This window comes from Urocitellus parryii, unplaced genomic scaffold (genome assembly GCF_045843805.1).
Source record: "Urocitellus parryii isolate mUroPar1 unplaced genomic scaffold, mUroPar1.hap1 Scaffold_125, whole genome shotgun sequence".
Lineage (NCBI taxonomy): Eukaryota > Metazoa > Chordata > Mammalia > Rodentia > Sciuridae > Urocitellus > Urocitellus parryii.
Window position 1 is genome coordinate 127,216 of NW_027551931.1, and position 19,944 is coordinate 147,159.

The 19,944-nt window shown below is 55.3% G+C and overlaps 1 pseudogene; it reads right to left on the bottom strand.

Annotated features, from left to right (window-relative positions):
- Positions 1-7,420: 7,420 nt before the first annotated feature.
- The window catches only part of LOC144251616 (paired box protein Pax-8-like), a 28,729-nt pseudogene continuing 16,205 nt past the window's right edge, over positions 7,421-19,944 (bottom strand).

Sequence of the window (19,944 nt, forward strand, 5' to 3'; positions counted from 1 at the left end):
GGCGCTTGCGACCCTCCAACCAGCCCTGTTTCCTGTGGCCCTAAAACCTTCTTTTAAAATCGCATCTTACGGATTTATTGGATGCATTTCCCCTGAGCTGTGTGAACTCCCTGGAGCAAGGTGGGGAGTACATTACTATTTAAAATAAAATCAACAAAATGTCCGTGTGTCTGTGTCTTGGGTTGGACATTCCTTAAGGGCAGGGACCATGGCTGTTTATATAGCACCTGGCACAGTGTCAAACTGAGGCCTAAAGAATGAATTCTGATGAAGAGGGGAAGAAGCCAGGGGACCCTCCACATAGTCCTCCACACCCTCTCTTTCCAGGGTTTCTTTTTCAGACTGGCCATCTCCCGGATCAGAACCCAGGGCTGTGCTGCTGGCCCTGCTGGCCCGCTCTCACCGTAGAACCCCTGTCCTCACCGGCAGTCCAATGCTCTCACAGGGCTGCCCTTCCTGTCCCAGGCACAGCCACACCCTCACCTGGTCAGAGCTTCACCCCTGCCTGGTGACCCTCACCCACCCAGGCCTGGGAGCTGACCAGAGCTGGGCAGCTGTGCATGGAGCCAAGAAGAGCCACTGGCGGACATCGAGGGGCTGTCCCCACTAGTGCCTTGGCCCTGCGGGGGCCTCCAGCCAGGCAGGGACCTGGCAGAGGGAGGGAGAGGATAAGCCACTTCAAAACTCCAGATGCAGCAGTTAAAAAGAGGACAGAGGCAATGATCCTTCAAATTGCCACATCTGTATAATCTGCCTTTTATTTTCTGCTTCATGAAGTTTTATTTCCTATTATTTATTTACCTCCCCACCCTCCCCTCCCCCGCCCCCGCTCCTCCTTAGCAGGCAACATGCTCAGATGGGCCCTGAGCCTTGGCCGGGGTCTGGGCACCCCCCACACCCCTCCCCAGGCTGGCTGCTCGAGATGGCACCTGCTCCCCTTCTCTGGCTCCCTCTCTCCCTCCCTGGGGGCATTCGGAGCAGCAAACCCCTGCCATCTTTGTATCCCAGCCCCTAAATCCCCCTCCCTCCACTTTCCAAGTAGAACCCTGAGGAAATGCACCTGGGGAGGGGACCATGAGGTGAGGGCTGTCCCCAGGGCCTGTGTCACTGCCACCATCCCCAGGGTCCTAGAACTCAGGGCCCGGTGCTGTCCAGGGCATGCCCACCTCCGCCCTTGCCCTTCTCTCTCCCTCTTCCCTTTGGTCTGTGAACTTCTGGTCAGGGACTGGGCGAGCCTCACCCTGGGTAGAGCAGGGTCTTTCAGAAGAGAAGCAGGGGCACCAGCCCCACATGCAGCCAGGGGCACCTTAGGTGTGTGTTTGGGCTCTGAGCACCCCTGCCCCTTCCCTACCCAGGAGTAGGAGAAGGAAGCAGCTCCCCAAGGTGCAGGCCACGGTGCCCGGCTTCCTGCCCAGCGAGCCACCGGCCAAGGCTGGAAGGTGTACGTGGGATGGGCCAGGAGGTGTCTGGGAGGGCACTGACATTTTGGGGTCTTCCTTGGGACACAAACACACAGGACAGGGTGGCAGCCCTTTCTAGGAAGAGGTGGGACGGTCAGGCCTGAGGCCTACCTGCGGCCGTGCTCCTCACTCACGGCCGCTGTGGCAGAGGTGGGGATGCCAGGGCAAGGCCTGGCAGGGCGTGCGGAGTGTGCATGTGCTCAGAGGCCTAGAGGTCTGGCCCTCACTTTCCCACACTGCCCATGGCTCTGGACAGGTCTGGGTCCTAAGTGCTGAGGTGTTCTTTTTGGGGTGGGGGGTCCTGAGGCCTTCATCTTGTTTTCCCCCAGGGGCCCACCGGAAATAGGTGGCCTGGCCAGGGTCGGTGGCCCAAGGAAGCCATGTGAAGGCATGCGTCTGCCAGCTCACGTGAGGATGCAGCTCAGTCCTCAGCCCCCGGCTCTGCCCCTCTCTGGAATCTCTGAGAAGCCTGGCCACGGATTTCCAACCTGAGTCAGAGCCCAGTGTCCATCTGAGTGGGTGAGGTGGCTTCTGGCCACACGCCAAACAGAAACTGGATTCCAAATATGGAACTGTGGAGTTTGCCTGATGGAAAATTACCTGGGGAATTGGGGAGAAAGAGGGTTTCATACCTGGAGTGGTCAGAGGAGACCCTCAGGGCTTTTCACTGACCCCATTAAAGGGATGTCATTTTGGGACAAGCCATGCATTTTATAGCTGAGGAAACTGAGAAGGACCCTCCTGGGTCACCAGCAGGAGGGACAGAAGGTGGTCACACCCTGCACTCCAGGCCCGGGCTCCTTCAGTCACAGCACTTGCTGTGACTAAAGGCCCTGGGGAGACGAAGGGATGACGGGGCCTTATCATGGTGACATAACCCACAGGCTCCAGGGCCACCCACGGTCCAGTCCCTGGGATGACAGGCAGACACTGTCCCCTTCCTCTCTCTCCGCCTTTCTCCTTCTGTGGGAAATGAGCTTCCATTTTGACCAAGCTCGTCCACTTCATGCAGATTTTCTTTCCTGCTGTGTGAGCCTTTGGGATGTTCTCAGCCCCCAGGGGACATAGGTCCCCACGGAGCTGTGCAGGGGTGAAAAGGCGGGTGGAGATGAAGATGCCCTGGTGTGGGAAGACAGCCCAGTGGCCTATGCTTCTGGCAGGACCTGGCACTGACAGTTGGGTAGTTGGGTTTGTCACCAGCGCCTCGCCTCCCCCAGGAGCAAGTGACACCACAGACAGAGAGAGAAGGCTGGGTCTGTAAATTCAAGGACTATTCCTGGAGTTTGGGCAGCAGGTGGGTGTCAGTGTGTATGCACAGGTGGGTGTGCACACCTGTGTGAGCTCTGACTCCTGAAAGTGGGGGGAGGGTGCCCTGGCTGGAGGGGTGGGTGCCCTGGTTAGAGGTGGGTGCCCTGGCTGTGGGGGAGGGGTTCTCTGGGTGGGGGCGGGAAGGGTGCCTTGGCTGGAGGGGTGGGTGCCCTGGTTGGGGGAGGGTTCTCTGGGTGGGGGCAGGGAGGATGCCTTGGTTGAGGGGAGGGTGCCCTGGTTGGAGGGGAGGATTCTCTGGGTGGGGGTGGGGAGGGCACCCTGGCTGGGGAGAAGGCAGGAGGAGGGACTCGGGTGGGAGACGACCACCGGGGGAGGAGGGGAAGTGGGGGCCTGGGGGGGAAGGAGGCGTGAGGAGGGGGCGGTGCTGGCTTCATGCTGTTACTAGTTTGATTTAAGTGGGGGCCTGGGGGGGAAGGAGGCGTGAGGAGGGGGCGGTGCTGGCTTCATGCTGTTACTAGTTTGATTTATCCCTAATGAGTTCTCAGCACATGGCTGCTCCCGGCTCACTCCAGGGGCCAGCGAGGCCTCCCGCGGGCCTCAGCCGCCCGACTCTGCAGCAACAGCCGCCACTCGCTCAGAAAAGAGCCAATTTCCACACTGCACAGTCCGCTTCACTCAGGGGAAATCACATTTCCCTGGGAGAGCTGCAGGCTGCGCTTCGCCCCCAGCCTGGCCCGCTGCCACCCTCCCGCGCTGCACCCTCACCCAGACCTCAGGGCAGCCTCCCGCAGCCTGGGCTGCTCTCTAGTGGGGCAGGGGGCTGTCCAGGGGAAAGGCTGCCCTGAAGGGAGGGGAGACCTGCCCAGCTGCCTCCTGGGCCTCCCCAGGGAGGCCCTGCACCCGGCAGAGCTGGAGTGAACAGCGAGGCACGGGAGCGAGGCTGATGATGTGGTGTGTGCGCACATGCGCGAGGCGGGAACCCTGGACACAGGGGTCTGCTGTCCACAAAGTTCTGACCCTGAAGGGGCAAAGGAAGAGAAGACAGCACGGAAAAGACAGGAGGCCAAAGAAAGGGAAAGGGGAGAGGAAGGTTTCCTGCCATTCCCCAACCTCCACGCTCTTCCCAAACATTTGATTCCTCCTTCAGGCATGGGAGGCCTGGAGTCATAAAGTTCTGTCACACGGGAGGGAAGCAGTAATGGCTTCCAACTCAGCAATAGAGGGATGGGAGAGGAGCTCGGACTGAAGTCGAGAGCCAGAGCAGGCGGTCTGTGGGACAAGGGGACGTCTCTCTGGAACCCCTTCTCTGATGTCAGAATGCTTTCCAGGGGGCCATCAGCCCCCCACAGGTGGGAGTGCTTTCAGGCCCTAGAGATGGGGGCCTGTTCACATCCAGGTCCCTGAGACCTCAAACAGGATGCAGATCAGGCCCTTGGCAGGGGTTGGGCTATGGTCTTAGCTCCTCTGCTGACTGGCTGACCGGGACAAAGTCACCTCTGTCTCCCCAAGAGCAAAAAAAATGAGGCCAGTGATCAGAATCAAAGACACTAGCACATGTGACTGAGCTTCATGTGCAGGAAGAACGGAGGCCTCCAGGGAGGTCTACTGTCACTACTGAGGCTGGGAGAGGGTGGGCCTGCTCAGCAGTAAGGAAGGAGGGACCCAGGAGGGAGCCACAGTGACCAATGCTGCCCCTGCCCCTGACTCACAACGATGCTGAGACACGAACCCACCAATGGTGGACAGGAGGTCCCCATGGCCCTTCCTGCACCCAGCCCCCAAGGACCTGCCTTGAACACCTTAGCAAGGGCCTGGACCTCTGGTCTTGTGTCCTCCCTCAGGGCGTGTGGTCTGTGGCTGTCACTGCTCTTGCCTGGCACAGGGTGGGAACAACCCATGGCAAGGATTTTGGAAGACTGAGGGAAAGTGGGATGGGAAAGCCTTAGGTCTTGCCTGGAGGCTGGCCTTGGAAGTGGGGACTCCCAGAGTGTCCCTTCTGCCCAACCCAAGGGCTTCAGGCAGGGGTCAAAGGGCTACAGCAGCTCTGTCCTCCAGCAAGCCTGCCCTTCATATGGACTTTGTGCCAGCTCCTGGGCTCACCTGTCCAGGCTAGGAGGCAGGGAGGCCCAGAGGGGAGGAGGGAGGAATGCCAGACCAGGGGGGGCAGCCTGGGAAAGTGGGCACTGGAAGGGACTGTTCTAGGCGCCTGGGATGGGGGACAAGATGCCTTGGGAAGGTCTCAGGCCCAAGCTCTTCCCAGCTCTCCTGCCAATGCCCTCTCACATGCCCCATGGAAACCAGGGCCCCTGACTATAGTGAACCAGGCTCCTGAATGTGCAGGGTGAGTGTGGCCTTCCAGCCCAGCAGCCTCCTACATCCCCCTGGCCCCCTTCCCAAGTCCTTTCTCATGTGCCACCAGACTTCTCCCCATGCCACTCCCAGTGCCAAGGTATCTCAGGTCGCCTCTCACATGACTATATTTTCTGAAGGGGCCCGTGGTTTGACTGGGGTGGAATATCTGGGTAGACCCTGGCCAGGACCTGTGCCCTTGGGTCACACAGCACAGCCACAAACACCCGCTCTGAGCCAGGCCTCCTGGTGTAACCAGCTCAATTCAGAGAAAGGTCACTGCTGCAGAAGAACTGCTCCAGGCCCTCCACTCTGGGACCTGAAGAGGGTCTGCAGGGACACACGGTAGGTCTCCAGGGCTGGTGCCCAAGGATCGATGGGTAGGCTCCTGGGGACATGACACATCTCAGAGTGACTTGGGTTGGGGGCTGTCTTAGGGCCCTCGGGCACCCAGTGGTTCAGGGTCATGAAGAGCTCAGATATCATGGGCTTCCAGGGCCTCCGGCCACTCTCCGCCTGCTGCTGAGAACCCAGCCTCCTTTCAGATTGCCTCTAAAGACCTGTGGACAGGTGTTCTTCAAGGGAGGGGTCCCCTTCTCATGGCCTATTCTCATGGCATCCCTGGCCTCTACTTGAGGGTCCCCGGGGAGGTGACAGCGCTGCCCCCACCTCTGTCCTCCCTGCTGCGGAACCCCTGGGTGGGGCGAGGAGTCCCCCTCCCATCCTCTCCAGCCCAGCTCCCTTCTGCCCAGGCATCGACATTAACCCAAGCACCCTGGCTGCAGCCTGGCCCCGCGTTCCAGCTGGGTCCCACACTGACAAGAGAGCCATGCAGATCCCAGACAGCCCCCAGAGGGCTTTTAGGACAGCCCTTCCTTGGATCTCCCTCCTTTCTCCCAAGTTTCCCAGAGGGGGTTGTCCTCGGGCCCTGCAGCCTCCCTTACCCACTCCTGACCCCGCTACCCTGTCCCTTACCTCTGCCCAGCCAAATCTTTAGACCGGAACCCAAAGAAACCAGACCCTCCATGAGAGTCCTATAACCTCCCTTGGGTGCAAAAGGCTCTGGCACCCGACAGGGGGCCTGTGGTATTGGGTGAAATGTTGGACACAGGGGAAGAGGGCTTGACTGAATCCACACTTTCCACAAGGGGAACTTCACTCTGCCCCAGGCCTGGGGCCCTCACATGCAGTCCCAGCTGCGTGTGCATGACGCCCTGGCCTGGCACAGGGAGCCCAGTCTTCCCCTCCTCCCCCAGCACCACAGAGCCCATGAGAGCTGGTCATGGCTCCCACTCTGTAGCTGTCCCCAGGTCCTTCCTCATTTGCCCCACAGACCCTCAGGCTTCCTCTGGATACCAACAGCAAAGGTCTGTGGGAAGCGCAGGATGGCCCTGCCCCACGCAGGAGCTTGTTTTGGCCTCGTATTTACTCGGAGTGGAAGAACTCAAAGCTTGGGAAAACCGATTTCCCCAGCCGTGGACATCTAGCAGAACAGTGAATCGTCATATTTTAGCTCGAGGGTAAAAGTGTTTTTATAAGGTCAAATATAATATCGATCTTCACCGTAAGTAATTTTCTGTGAATTTTCCTATCTTCCTAAATAAATTCTGTCTTCTAGGAGGAAAAAAAAAGAGCACAGGGAGATGCTAAGTCAGGGCCATGGGGCATCTGATGGCCCCTTCCAACCCCCGCCCCAGAGCACGTGCTGAGGTTCTTGGAGGAAGCACAACCCCACCCCGGAGCCAACCCCAAAGCCTGAGACGAAGAGTAATGGTTTATTGAGTCATGTGGCAATGGTGGGTTTCTTTAAAAAAGAAAGAAGCATCAAGGAGAGAAGCCCAAGGTGCCGGGAGACAATTCAGAGGCCAAGTCTGGGGTGGAAAGAGGGAAGCAGGACCCACCAGAGCTTCATATACAGTATTTACAGTTGGGCCTCGGGGGCTGCCTCGGGTGTCTTCTGGCTGCGGTAGGAAGGCTGCAGTAGCTCAGGTGACTTGGCAAGAGCAGTTGGAAGGGGAAGTGTCCTCCGGTTGGCTTTTCCCACCATTCGGCCTTGTTCTGCCCTGGGCAGGGCCGCACCTTCCCTCCCAGGGCCTAGGCCCTGGGGAATGCGTGTCTTCAGCTGCTTCTGGATGGCTGATGGTGGCTGCCAAAGAGAGGAGCCACCGGAGGAGAGGCTGGAACTTGCATAGCAGCAGGTGGAGTGGGGGTCAGCTGGCCACGCAGTGGGGTGACAGACTAGCAGCCCTCAGCCCGTGCCCGGGAGACAGAGCAGGAAGAGCCAGCAGTGGTGGAGGCCGAGTCCTCCTGCTGCCTGGTCGCTCCCACTGTCCCCATGGCAATTACAGATGGTCAAAGGCTGTGGCAGAAGTGGGCAGCACGCTCGGCCTCGAGGTGGAACTGTAATAATAGGGGGAACCTGGACCATCGAAATAAACAACAACACTGCTGGTCAGAGGGGAGTTGGCGGCTCGGCCTCCCGGCCTCTGCTGACCTTTAAGACAGCAGCAGTTAATCATTCACCCCGACCTACCTGATCATCAAAGATTAACTCCTCTCCAGCCCTGTCTCCTCCTTCTCCAACCTCACCTCGGAGTTGCTGGCCAGAATGAGAGCCTGTCTTGCCCCCTCCCTTCTCTTGACCTTCAACACCTGGGGGCAGGGAGAGGGCAAGAGAGAGCCGTGACCCATGGGAGCACAAGAACCAAGCACCAGACTTGCCCGACAACAGCAGGTCGCAGAATCTGATGCCCAGACTGAGATTCCCACCGGGCCAAGGAGGCCTGGGTTCCAGGCCTGCAGCAGGCTCCAAGCCCCTGCTGGACAGCAGCTTGGGGAGGCTCAGCAGGAGGTTGTCCTGACCCCTGACCCCCTGCATGTCTCCTTGCCCTTGTCCTTCCTGGCTGAGGTGAACCAAGAGGTGGCTTGGAATTGTAGACATCTGCAGAGCCTAGGGCAGAATGCTCAGAGGTTACAGCAGCAGAGGTTCCCAGGAGGTCTGCCAGGGCTCCTCTCCAGTTCAGGTCTGCTCTGATACCCTCAAGGCCACCACTCAGGGAAGCCCTAGTGGGAGCCCTCCAGTTCCCCACTGTGGGCTTGCTTTCTCCCTAGCCCAGGTCCCATGGCTAGACAAGGGTGGACAGTGGCCCTGAAGCCTGCTGAAGCCATTATCTCTCTCTGGACCTCAATTCTGCATGCTGTCCAGTTCTCAAACCAAATAGGCCAAACCTGGAGGAACAAGGCTCCCTGCTAAGGGCTTTGGTACAGAGTCAGGATTATCTGGGACCCACTTAGGTGGATGATGAGGGTCAGGACAGTGTTCTGAAATCAGCTCTCAGGAAGAAGCACAGCAGCGTGGCCTGCAGTGGCCGGATCAGCGTGGCCAGGGGGACAAGACGGTGACCCTGCAGCAGCAGGCCTCTCTTAGACTCTCCTGAATCCGTCCTTCTCCTCCCCTCAAGTCCTGGGCTCTGAATCTTATGCAAAACCATGATTTAGGGCCTTAGGGAGTGGGAGGGAGATCAAAGTCAAGAATTACCTGGCTTCTGCCTTCTCCCGGCAAAGACTGCCCTCCTGCTATGTCCTGTTCCAGGGGACACAGGTCTCCAGGCCTTGTCTAACCTGAGGCCGCCCAGTGCTCAGTCTCCTTGCTGGCCTGGTCCCTCCCACCCGCCCTGCCCAGCAGGGGGCCTGCCAGGCTGGACTTACTCAGCAAGCTGGTGTTGGGGAAGTGCCAGGCCTCACTGTAGGAGGAGTAGGGGGTGTGGCCATAGGTGTTGCCCGAGTATTCACTTCCTGTGGAGGCACAGGTGAGAGGTCTGTGAGGAGGATGGTGGCTCCAAGGTGGAGCTGGGGCTGGGGGAGAGGAGCCTGTGGGGCTGGCAGTGGGTGAGTGGCAGGGGGAGGGGCAGGGCCAAGAGGCCTCTCCAGCATCCCACCGGGAACTGCACAGTCTGGGGTCATTTGGGGCTGTGCCCTGTTCTCCAGGCACCAGAGGGGCTGCCCTAACACACGGAAACACCCTAGCCCTTGAAGGAGCCCCAGGAGACAGACACTATCTATCACTAACCCTATTTTACAGACAAAGAAACGAGGCTGTGGACCCACAGAAGCTCACGCAGCTGCAGGGCCTAGTGGAGGGTGAACACTGTACTGGGCTCGAGGGCCCAGCTTCTACCCCTGCTTCTACTGCTGCCTGGACCTTCTGTACAGGGGCTCTAGAGGGTCCATGGCAGGGGGCCGGAAGAGGAGCCAGCCGTGAAGATCTGAGAACTGGCTATCCTCCCAGGTGGAGGTCTGGGGAGGGTGTATCCCTCTGTAGCATCCAGGGCTGAAGGCGAAGGCCGGAGAAGAGGGAGGAGCCTGGAGGGCATCCAGTTCTTGGGGATGCTGTGTTCTGGAACTTACTCTGAGAATTTGTCACCATTGTAAGCAAACCCCAGGGCATGAATTTATTTACACAGAGTAGACCAGATCACCTCCTTCCGTGAGTAGATCATGGCTTCCCCACAGGACTTATTTCCCAGAGGAATTACTTAAGAAATCTCTGACATAGCAGCAACAATTCTGCTTTCACAATCATCCCATGGGGCACTCGGCCACACAGCCAATTTAAAGACCAGGACACTGAAGCACAGCCGGATTAAGTCATTTGCCTCAAATTACACTGCTGATAAATGGCAAGGCAGGACTTGACCTTAGAACTCTTGACCCTAAATTCCAGAAAGTTTCTTTATCACTTATGAGACAATGTCATTTACAAAGATAGGTTCCCGCCAACCCTGAGATCCAGTGAATGACTCACAGCCTTTTGGAAACTCATCTGCGATTATGAGCTAAGTGCTTTCTGTGGTTCCGCATCTTCTTCCCAGGCTGTTTGAAGTCAAATCCCTGTCTCTTACTTCCTGGCTCTATAAACTTGGAGAAGTCACTTGGCCTCTCTGAGCCTCGTTTCCCTCATTTGTCCAATGGAGCAAATTATTGCCCCCCTACTCATGGGGCTAAACATGGTAATACATAATACATAATTGTGCTTGGAATATAAGAAGCACTCAATAATTGTTAGCTTTTTAATTAGTCTCCCATGAAACAGGTGCTAAATAAAGTTCCACTCAAATCTGTCATACAACCAGCCTTAGAGCTAGGTTGGGGCCAGTGGGGGCTGCTTCCTGGCAGAGAAGTAGGCATAGTGCAGGAGGAGCGGAGGTGGGCACCCGCCCTTGAACTACCCTGTTGACTGCCCCTCTCTTCCATCTCCCTGGCCTCACAGCATGGCCCCAACCTGGCTTTCACCCCACCCTTCTCAAAGCTGAGCGCTGCAGGCTCCAAAGGACGTGGAAGAGACGGAAACCTTATATTTGCCCCTCACAGTGCCACTCATTCATGCATCCGCTCACCTGCACAGGGACTCAGTTACTGAACACACTGGGCACCTGGGCCTCAGCCCCAGGGCAGCCCAGGTGGAGGTGGGGGCTCGGGGAGGAACACTTCTGGGTGTGTCCTATTCCCACCACCAGATATGTCCACCTGCTGGACCAGGGAAGACCGAATGTCCTGTCCTCCTCCCTCGGCATGTGCAGTCCTCCTGCACAGTCCCCTTCTTTCTACTTTAGTGGTCTCTTCCTTTCCCATTCATCATGCCCTATAGCCTATGATCATGGCTCTGCTATTTTCTACCTGCAAAAAATTTGCCAGGGTGGCAGCATGCACCTATAACCCCAGTGATTTGGGAGGCTGAGGCAGGAGGATCAAAAGTTCTAGCCTATCCTTAGCAACTTAGCAAGGCCCTAAGCAACTTAGCAAGTCTCTGTCTCAAATAAAAAGGACTGGGGATGTGGCTCAGTGGTAAAAAGCCCCTGGGCTAAATCCCCAGTACCAAAAACAAACAAAAAACACAACTTCTTCCTACCCCAGAGCCCTTTCTAGCCATCTGCCCGTTTCTCTGCCCCATGGCCTCTGCTTATGCCCTTCTAATCATGCCGATGCGGAGGCCTGCAAGTCCCACAGCCAATGGCTACTTCTGTCTCCAGGCACCTGCCCCTCCAGCTCACCACTCCCTCTGTGCCTTTGGGTTCCATGAGGCCCAAGTCCTGGTCTGCTTCTGGCTTGTCTCTGCTCCCCACTCTCTTTGCTGGCTCGTTCTCTGGTAGAACTCTACAGTATTTTGGAGAAACCTTCTGTGAATTTCCATTCCTATTCTTTCAAGAGAATTCATCTAATTCCTTGGTTCGAAACAAGAGGGTTGTACAGACTGATATTCAGAGGGTACTGAGGATCCTTTTCTGACCTCAGACGTGTGTCATGTGCCTGCTGGCATGTTAAACTGGGCATTTCACACGGTGTCTCAATCCTAATATGGCCTCACAGGACTCTGGAGTCCCACCTTTCACCCACTTCCTATCTTCCTCCCCTCGTTGCCCACATATATGCTTCCCACCATCACCAATGGGGCTTGCCATGGCCAAACTCGGAGGGACCCCCGATTCCTGTCTTCTGATCCCTGTATCATGCCTATGGCCAGTTCCCCAGCAGCTTGGGTCGGCTCTACCACCAAAACATACCACCGGCATCTCCTTTCTCCTCCTTTGCTATCCAAGCCACCGGCATCTCTTGCGAGCACTACTGCAACTCCACCCTGACTGGCCTCTGAGCATCCTCTCTTCATGTCTACAGTCTGTTTTCCCAGAAGGTTTGAGTTGTCCTTTAAAACCTGATCTTGCTGCTGTGACACCTCCTTGTCCTGGAGTGCGCCCAGCTGCTCAGCATCTGGGTGGCCTTCCCTCTGTGTGCTGTCAGGCTAAACCAGTTCCTTCCTACCGTACGGCCTCTGCACAGGATGTTCTTTTGGGGCCAGGGATGGTCAGCCCCAGTTTATCACGTGGCTGACCACTTTGAACACCTTCTCAGAGAGGCCTTCCCTGATCACTCATCTAAAGCAGTGATCTCCTCTCCCTGTGGCTCTGTTACATCATCCCGTGTTCTGGTTTCCGCACACTTAAAACCATCTGGAATTATGCTCGTTCATTCATTGACTTGTTCATCACTCATTTCTCTCCATTATTAGGTCGTGAGCTCCATGAATAGAGGAACACGTCCTGTGGGCTCCTGCATCCCCAGCATCCCCTCCAAGAGAATCTCCATGATATCTGTTAAGTGGAAAAGTGGTGAACAGATGGAGAGACCCAGGGACGGATGGTGTGTGCATGATGAGAATACCCAAGATGAGGAGATGACAGGTGGGAAGACGGAGGCAGGGAGAATGGATGCGTGGACAGATGAAGGTAAAGATGGTGTGGAAAAGGACAGATGGATGGACAACAACATGGATGGGAGGACAGGTGTGAGGGACAGATGGAAAGATGGCTAGATGAAAGAATGGCTATGTGGAAAAATGGACAGATAGACTGGTGGAAGAATAGATGGACGGATGGAAAGGTGGACAGTTGAACAGATGGAGGGATGGATAGGTAGATGAATGAGTGGACAGATGGAAAAATGGATGGAAAGATAAATGGGTGGATAAAAGGCTGAATACAAGAGAACATGGACAGATGGATAGATGGAAGATGGGGGATGGATAAATAGATGGAAAGACATGTGGATGGAAATTAGGATAAAAAGTGGAAGGATGGATAGCTGGATGGGGAGATGGAGAAATAGAGGGATTAAAGAAAGCGTGGATGGACAGATAGAAAAACATATGGATCAAGAGAGGGCTTAAAAATGCAAGGTTGCCTGGACAGACAGGTAGGCAGGATGAAAGGAAGGAAGGTGGGTGAATGGATGGATGGAAAGTTGGCTAGTTTGCTGGATGGACCATCTATCTGGAGGTGTTGGTTCTGCTCTAGAACTGATGTGAGGGTCCTTGAGTTAGTGGGGCTGGAACCAAAAAATAAAAATAAATGAGAGAGGAGAGGACAGGAAAAGACAGAGATACACAGAGAGGGAGAGACAGAAAAGACACAATGGAAAGTGAATGGACCAAGGAATCTGCATCCTGACCCTTCTCCTGTGCTACTTCCTAGAGCTTACGTTTGATTCTGGGGTGGCTGGAGGCAGCGTGTCGAAGCGGAAGGAGCCCTAGATTTGAATCAGAAGATTTGTGAGCAACTCAGCTGCTGAGTATTGTGAAGACCCAGAGCACACTGTTTGCTTTTCTAAGTCTTCTTGTCTATAAAACAGAGGTAACGTCAGCCTCCCAGTCTATGGTGAAGACTCCATGGGAAACAAAGTCCTACATATGAATGTCTGGGCACACACAAGTGCACAGTCAATGACCACTTCCTCCTCTCCACAGGGATTAAGAATGTCATTGACATGCCTTACTTCATGTGCTTATTATGACCTTACATTCATGCAGAAGGTGCCTGATGAGTTTATTGACATTAATTGAAGGAATCCCCCTTCAATTATGACTGGGAGATCACAAGAGCAGTGGTAAGAGAGATGGATGCGTATTTTTTTCTACAAAAATAAAATTCTTTTAAGAGTTAATCCACACAAGGGCATATCTAGGAGCCAGCTGATTTACTTAAATAGTGTCACATTTTCTTAAAATTAATTTGCCCTTCATGTGCAAGACAAGGTCCCTTCCTCTCGAAATCCACTTGTAGTCAGGGTGGTCATGTGTGTGTGTGTGTGTGTGTGTGTGTGTGTGTGTGTGTGTGTGTTTCTCCACAGCCTGGCTCTGGATGAGGCCTTACTGGAAATGACCTGGAGCCTTTGATGAGAGGCTCAAGCCGTCCAGCTACCTCCCGGGTCAGACTCTGGGCCCCAGGAACCCCTTGCCCTGGGCCTGCCCTCAAGGAATGATTCATAATTAAGAGGAAAACCTCGTTCTCTTGTGTCTTCCTCCTCCTTGGAGGGGAAGGTGGAGGGGTGGCAGGGGGATGGGGGAGCAGACTGGAGCCTGGGATTTTGATTTAGAGGCCCCATTATCCACACTCTTAAAAAAATAACTGAATCTTTTCCTTTTTTATCTTGACCAATCTCATTTCACGCTCCAGAAGAGGAAGGGAGGGAGGGAGGGAGTCCGGGGCCAGGAGGGAGAGAGGAGTCAGTATTCTGTATTTTCAACGCTGCATTAAGCACATCGCCACGGTAACCAGGCGGCAACAAGTGCCAGCTCAGCAGGTTCCCAGGGAGCACTGGGTCTGCTTCCCTCCTCCTTCTCCTGCCCCTCCTCTGCCCAGGAGAGCCCAGCCCACCTGCCTTGCACAGGGTGCCCAGAGCAGGTGGTCAGCAGAGGGAAGTGGACGTGCCAAGTCTCTGGGTGCAGAGCCAGGGAAGCAGACCCAGGGCTGGCATGGGGTTCACACATGCCCTGAGTTCAGAGTCCCCTCCATGAGCTAAAGTCCCCCGGACCTCTCTGGGCAGTGGAAGTATCTCCGTTCTAGCCCATTCACCCCAGGGTCTGCCTCATAGGCTCCTAGATGACAGAGACTTTCTCAAAGAAATCCCCATTGTCCTCATTTGTTCAGACCTTGACACTACAAGTCACCACTGGATGACAACTGGCAGATAAAGAACCCCAAATGCCTGGCACGCAGATTCCAAGCCAGTTCAACCAAGGATGGAAACCCCTAGCTCATCTCAGGCTCCTTAGACCTAGAACCTGGGAACCAGGATCCTGCTCATGCAGAATGAGTGAGTGGGAGATGAGAAGGCTGTATTTCAATCCCATCACCATCACCATCATCAATGTTCGGATCTCATGAAGGGATGAGATTGCAATTCATCAAATTAAATCACTCCGTGACAAGGGTGCTCCGAGGTCGGGCTCAGTTTTGGCTTAGGGCCTTTGGTCCCCGAAGCACACTCCATTATTATCCATCGAAGTGATGGAAGAGGTCAGGGAGCTTGGACTTGAACATGGGTCTGTCTGAGCCCCGCCCTTTCCATCATGGTGGGGACATGGGCTATTTGGGAAGGAGGCGGCCAAGCTGGGGGCTAGAGAAGGAGCCAGGAGGGCACAGGGGCATCTTCTCCAGGTGTGCACAAGGTGCCCCTTGGGTCCATCACCCTTCAGTGCCCTTTGGCAAGCCTATGTATGGGATACGGTCTGTCTCCTGCCCCTCCTTTGCAATGTCCCTGCACCTCCCCCATGTGGCCCCTCCCCTTACCTGCCACCATGCCTGCGATGGCAGAAGAGGCATAGCTGCCCTGTCCACTGGTGGGGATGTGGGGCGGGTATCCGGGCAGTGTGGGCCCCACCATCTCTCTCCCTGGAAAAACACAGCAGAGTCATCAGTCCGTCAGTGGGGCTCCTGGGCTCGACGTCTGTTCTCCTTGAGTTCAGCAAGGCCCTGATGCCATTCCTGCCTTTGCCCTCCTCCTCTGAGCCCAAGCCCTTGCCTCTGTCAGGACAGAGGCTCTCCAGGCAGCAAGGACTTGAACAGCACTGTTCTGTTCCCTGTTCTCCAATGGCTTCATCGCCATGAGTGTTATTCATATCATGATCCTGGAGGCCAGGGGATAGTCTGCGAGTCTTCCTGATCCCTGTGCCCAGCACAGCCGTCGGCACACCCCGCCTAAGTGTGTGCACAGAGACCAGAGTCTCAGCATCTTCTCCAGCTTCCGCTCAGAGGGTTAAGAGCAGACATTACCCATCAACCACCACCCTTTCCACTGAACCAGAGAGTGGGGTTCTTCTCCTTGACTTGGCCTTCCAGGGGAATATAATCTATCAGAGATGCAAGGGACACAAAACCCACTGCCTAACCCTAACCTAAGAGGAGACATGGCTGAGGGATGATTAGCTTTTACAGGTGACCACCAGCTGCACATCGGTCACCTGCATTTCTGAAAAAAATGAAAACTTTCTCAGCGACACGGATGTTACTGGGACATCTGTGTTATCTGTTACACAGAGAACTTGTGGGACATAACCATGCTGTGGTGACACCAGGGGAACTCTGTGAAGACCCTTCTCCCTGGCTCTGTGTCTCCTCTGAATCAGGAAGTGAAAGCTTTCCATTTAGGAGACGCAGATGACCTGGTGATGTTCTCCCCACCGACCCCCTGCCTGACAGCCAGGGTCCCTCACCTGTTCCCCTCTGCTACCACCCCTAGGTGCTGCACTCCAGGTCAGCATCTGGCTCACCCCCAGGTTCTGTGACAGAGATGGCATAGCCCGGTTTGCCCAGGGGGAACCAGGTGCTGACCGTATCCAAGCACATTTATTACTAATGTCCATTTCACTTTCAAACTGCTGCTGTTGCGTGATGAATTATTTGGCCCTCCGTGGTCTCTGTGGTGTCTACAGGGTCCCAGTGTCAGCAATATGGTTTTTTAGGCTTGTTAATTATTCACTGTGAGTTTGTCCTGTGCACTGGAGACATTTAGCAGCACCCTGGCTTCTGTCTACTAGAGTCCAGTAGCAGTTCCCACCTGTGTGACAACCCAGTGTCTCCTGACACTGCCGTGTGTCACTAGCGGGGAGGAACCGGGGCAAAGACACTCCAGGTTGAGACCTCTGTGTTAGGTTATGACCCAGATGCCTTCTGCCTCCCTCATGGAGGCCAAGTTTTCCTCCCAGGCTCCATGGGCTCCCTGTGAGCCCTGCCCACCACCTTCCCAGGGCCACCTCCTCAGGGCCACTACTTGCCCAGGTTTCCTCCCCTGGGTGCCCTGAGGCCTTCACACAGCAGCCCCTTGGACAGGTGCCTGGTAATGAGGGATGGGAGGTCTGTCCATGGAGCCCAGTAAATTCTCAACTCCTCAGTGACCTCATCTCCCTGACTTCTCACTCCGGAGATTCCCCAAGGACATCTCAACATTCCAACAATACTGAGTAAGTGCTGTGTGCCAGGAAACCTCTAAGCACCTGGGGACACAGCAGACAGCAAGAGTGACCATGTATCAAGGACAGGCAGTAAGTCAAGATGGGGAAGAGGCTGGCATGGGCATTTGGAGCCAGGCCCAAGGAGCCAACGGACAAGACCCTGTGCCCTCAGCCTGGGGATCAGAGGACTGGGGGGGTCCTCATCTCACTTCTGTATCCAATCTTCTGCGTGCCCTTGCCAGGCACGTATGTGCCCTAATCCTATTGATCTACAAGTAAAATGGGATCGAATAAACCTCACGTGCCTTATTACCATTCCCCTGAAGTTGTCAACATACGCCATACCCAGGTTTCCATGCTACAGATGGACTCGGATCAGTGCAGGGAGCACACCTTAGAAATGGCCACATCAGTAGACCTTGCAGAATAAACCCTCTTTGCAATGAGCTGTCAGCTATTTGAAGCTATGGGAGGGTCCTACCTGAACGCCACCCCTCACCTGTTGACTTTCACTGCAGGGTCTGGCCATGTCTGATGCTGGACCAAACAGGGTGGGACCCATTGGGATCCTTGAGGTGGGCTCTATTCACCTTGACCCAGGGTCATCAGGGGAACATGGGAGGGTTGGAGCAGAGTAAGGAGAAGGGAACAGTGGCATATTTAGAAGGAGAAGAGAAACGGGCAGAAGCATACCATGGGGACACCTGAGCTTCCTGGGAAGGACAGTGCCATCTGACCGACCCTCAGACTCAGACCAGTGGGCCCAGGGAGCAGAGGCCAGCCAGGCAGTGGGGACCACGAAGGGAGAGTGGGAAGGTGGAGGGGTGGTGGCATGGGGGAGAGGTGGAAGAGGGTGGTGGTGGCCGACCAGGCCTGACACTTTCTTCCCTCCTCCTTCCCCACAGAGGGGGATGGGGAGTCCTCTAGATCCAGACTGTGGATGGGGGAAAAATCCCTCCAAACCACGTCTTCCTGCCTGTCACATGGGCCTAACTTGGGAGAGCTGATGACTGGGTTCACCTTCTCCTGGATTGGTGGGCAGGGGCGTCCCAGCACAGTGAGCTAAGAAGGACACGGAGGCAGCCTGTGTCTGCCATGACTGGGGACAGGGTGGTGGGGACCAGTCTGGGCTCACAGGACACCTCTCTGCTAGTGCTCTTCTGTCCCTGGCGGCCTCAGGTCCCTGCTCCCCCCTTCCAGACCTCATCCTGGGGCTTTCCCTCCGCTGACCCTGGGCTCTGGAGCTGTGCAGTGCAGTGGGCAGACTCCGGGGCACACATTCCATTAGGCCACAAGTACCCCTCCCCCAGCACGAGTCCCCACACTGCCCCTGCAAATGGAATTCCTTGTCCTCCATCCCCTATGTTCTGATATTTTAATGTTCCTCTCCCTGGAGTCACCTCATTTCCTTTCTGGATCACCTGCCAGAGCAGAACTGGACACATTCCTCCCATGATACCTGGCCCTCCTGGAAAATGCTCTCCCGTGGCCCTCACCCAATTGTGCAGCCCTAGCCTATCCCAGCAACCCAGAACCCTCTTGGCCCCAACTCCTTAAAAAATTGGGGATGTGCAGGCTGGGAGTTAGCTCATGGTAGAGTACATGCCTAGCATGTGTAAGGGCCTGGGTTCCATCCCTAGCACTGGAAAATAATAATATTTCTCCCAGAAAGCCAACAACCTTGCTTCCTTCTTAGAAACCAAACAGCAGATGCCATGAGCTTAAAATATGTTCCAGAACAGCCTAACTCTCTCTCTCTTTTTTAAGACTCTTCATCCTTAATTTGTGTAATTCCATCTCCTCTGCATACAACATATTTCCAATGTGGCCTTATTTTTAAGAAGTTGACATAGGCCCAGGCCCAAGTTGACTGGCTGGGAGGTGGGATTCTCTAAGACATCTCTAGCACCCCAGGATCATTGGTATGTATTCTAGAGAGTGGCAGAGCTGGGCGGGAAGACCTTAGCTGGAGGAATGCAGAGGGTAGAGGTGACTTCAGACTATTTCATTTGCCCCCTTTGATGTCTGCCCTCTGTGTGACCCCTTTTCAATTCCTTATCTTGTTCTGATAGCATGGAGAATTATGGCAACCCAGAAATCTCTTTGGCAGGACTAAATATAATTTTGCACAAAAGGACGGAGGAGGGTAATGAGCTCTTTGATGATAAAACCTAAATCAAGCTTTCTGATCAGCTGAGCTGCAGTCAGCCTTGGAGCAGCAGGGCAAGATTGGCCTTGATGTTACTGGCAGGGCCGGGCTGCGGGATCCCTAATGCTTCCTCCTTCTTGAAGCTGAGACTCAGAAGGGAAGTCACCCTGGACATCACACTAACAGAGCTACCAGCTTTGGAATGCTGCTCAGTGGAAGCAGGTAAAGGGGTTGCAGGAAATGGCAGGAGGTCCTCGGGACACACAGTAGAGGGGAGCCAGGAAGGTCCATGCAGGTCACAGCTGAGCTGATTATGGAATGGAAACTTCCAGACGGTCCCTCCTCTCCCTGTCTGCAGAATTTCCTAGGAGAGCTCGGTCTGCTTCCTTTCCTTTCTTTCAAATTTCACCTCTTCTAGGTCTGCAGCCCCCCAGACCCTTGAGCTCATGCCCCTCTGGTCCTCCTCTGTCCTATCCTGTCCTCTGAGACCTCCCACCAGGGCTCAGCCTTGTTAGGAATATAGGTCCAACTTTGACCATAGGCCTCAGCTAGACAGTGTGAAGAGCTCCAGGCCAATACCCCGAGGTCAGCACGGTTGCCAGCCATTGCCTGCCTGCCCTTCAACTGCAGGACTGGCTTGGCTCCTTGAACAGCAGCCCTGACTTGCTTCCTGCTCCCAGCCACCTGCCTGGACCCAGTCCCTCCAAGCCTGGACACCCCTTGCCCTTCTTGGGGCCCTTGCCTCTGTGCTGAATCTCCAGCTCTGGGGCCAGCCACTGGTCTCCATGAGTGCTCACACCTGAAGTGCAACAGCATCTGGGCCTGGCTTTGAGGTCACCTGCCAGGACATGACAGTGCTGTATATCTGGCTGCCTGCTGCCTCAGGGACCACCTGCTGTCTATTGCCAGCTGCTTGGTCCTGTGGGTTGGATCAG